Source organism: Penaeus vannamei, unplaced genomic scaffold (genome assembly GCF_042767895.1).
Source record: "Penaeus vannamei isolate JL-2024 unplaced genomic scaffold, ASM4276789v1 unanchor536, whole genome shotgun sequence".
In the NCBI taxonomy this organism is placed as follows: Eukaryota; Metazoa; Arthropoda; class Malacostraca; order Decapoda; family Penaeidae; genus Penaeus; species Penaeus vannamei.
The window spans coordinates 1-2,500 of NW_027213540.1; the positions used below are offsets into that span (position 1 = coordinate 1).

Genomic DNA, 2,500 nt, shown 5'->3' on the forward strand with positions numbered 1-2,500 from the left:
TGAGATCGAGAAGGATCTCTTTATCAAAGGCATGGTGAGGGCAGAGCTATGGGTTTCGTAGTCTTGCTGGCGTTTATTAGATTTTTAAATTATTGTAGAGTCGTTTCTGTTTGTACGTATGAATGTTTGAGAAATGTTATTGCCTCCTTAGATGCTATCATATTAAAAGATTTATTATTTATATTGTTATTGTATAGATGTAAGTATACTTTGATTACTTTTAAGAAATTGTGAAATACCTTTTTTCATGAAAATGTATCAATTCTTTTTGAGAAGTGCCAGATTAATGTAAGTAGGTTTATAATACAGTCTTCGTCACTTGAGAGATGATAATGATTACCCCTAATGTGCAGCGTGAAATTTAAGTTACTAATTAGCAGATGCCGATTGTGTTATGGAAAGTCGGTTTAAATAACTAGCCAACTTTTAGACTAGCAAACCAAGTATAGAACAGGATCATATTTAGTTATATATTATGGATATAACATCTGTCTAGTGAGTTTATTGAGAATAGGAAAACTTAGAGTTTTATGTATAATTTTAATATTGATTTTTAATTCAGAACTATGAAAGAGGATATTATAGGTTGCATTTGATGATATTACAAATAAAACGTGAAAAGTATGTAATGCAATGGCAAAGAAATATTTTTCAGTTAAAATAGAAAAACAAACTGCTGGAGGTTTCTTAGACATGTTACTTGTTCAGTGTTTTTTGTGGCTGATGGGAAAAGACCACACTGACCATCCTTTTTTTCTGATTACAGGAACTCTTTGGACCCAACTGGAATAGAATCTCAAACTTCATAGCCACCAAGACTGCAGGACAAGTGCGTAGCTTCCACAAAAAATGGGCAGAGACTGTGAATGTAATTCAAGAATCAGAGAGCTTAGAGCATTCCTATGTTTTAATGCCCGTTGATCCTGGTTGCATTACAACAGACCTGGAGGATCCACTGGGACTCATTGAGACAGCAACTACCACTGTTACAACCACCCCCCTGTCACCAAAGAGAAGCAGGAATGCACTCGGAGAAAGCAAAAAGACTCTTGGTATTGATGATGGCACGCTCAGGATTTCCCCCATTCGTCCGTTGAGGTTTTTGTTCCCCTCTGTGGGTGAGGAGTGGGTGATTGAAACCGATGGAATGCAGACCCTGTGCATTATGAGAACGTTGCCAGCTCCCCCAAAAAGTCTCCAGGAGAAGAGGAAGAAAGAAAACCACAAGAAAATCAAGAGGAAAAAGAACAGTTTCTCCCCTGTCTCTCAGCTGCCGTTCTAAGAAAGATGAAGTCACCTCAGAGACCGAAAAAGAAGACTAAAAAACTCAAGCTCACTATTGGACTGAACGGGTTGAATCAGGAGGTTGTTATGTCAGCAAGTAAAGTCGCCAACGAAAGAGAATGAGAGAGCCTTTCGAAGAAAAGTCCAGCACCCGTTCATGGAGGGTCAGGTTGTTTCATATAGTGAAAGATGACATGGAAGAAAGCGATGTTGATATTGATGTAAGTGATGACGAACAGCTAATGATTGTTGATAAAGCACCAAAGTACCTCTGTGGCTCAGCAAGATACTAAAAGAAAATACCAGTGGACGAAATGTAGTGGGAAACTGGTGGAAAGTAAGAGTATCCAACCTGTCAAAAGAAGGCTATGGCTCAGGGAAAGTAGTGGAAACAGTTGGTGTTCAGAAAATTTTTCGCCTCCAGCTCAAGAGTATGAGATGGATATGAACACCATTCACTGAAGAAGAAAAGAAAGTGCATTTTGAAGTATTTTGATAGTAGAGGTGTCAAAGAGCGCCTAGGAGAGGTATTGTTGAAGATTCGGAACTACTTACTGGGTTTTTGGAAGCTTAGGTGAGACCAAAGTATGTTAGAAAAACAGCAGTACGTGCAGGTCTAGAAGAACTGTGGTGATGTGAATTCCATTGGGAAAAGTGCATGAGTACCTTGAGAAAATTGGAGCAATAAATTTTGGGTGTCCAGAGAGTAATTATAGTACTCCCTTAATTGTTGGAGTGAAACATGAAAGAAAGAGGTAGCAGTTCCGAGCAAACCGGTGGCCAAAGTAGATAGATCGGAAGTGACACGCCAGAAAACAGAAAAAGAAGTGGGATGTTTCCATGAGCGAAGGAGGCGGCCTCACAATCAGCCATGATGGCAGTCGGGAGCCATTGTCGATGCCTGTCATATCCCTGAGGCTCCTCGGAATAGAGCTGGCCTTAGGGGCAGGGAGAGTGGAGGCAGGCTGGAGCAGTTCAAGCTCAGTCCCGCTGTCTGGAACATGACCCGGATACTCCCGGCTCCATTCTCTGTTGTCATGGGCATGCTCATGCACTTATTACTCTTGATATTCACGCTCACACTTCCTTGGCAGAAATGGTAATGGGTTTGCTAGGTGGAGTATTATGATCCAGCTGCCCATACATTGCACTGTGACAGTTGCAGTCCCGACGAAGGCTGTGAGCTCTGGTGTGGGAATGCGACATGTGTCCTTCT

The 2,500-nt window shown here is 41.1% G+C and overlaps 1 pseudogene; it reads left to right on the forward strand.

The window, feature by feature from the left end:
- The first annotated feature begins 4 nt into the window (after positions 1–4).
- Positions 5–2,500, forward strand: part of LOC138861019 (histone H2A deubiquitinase MYSM1-like) — a 3,085-nt pseudogene continuing 589 nt past the window's right edge.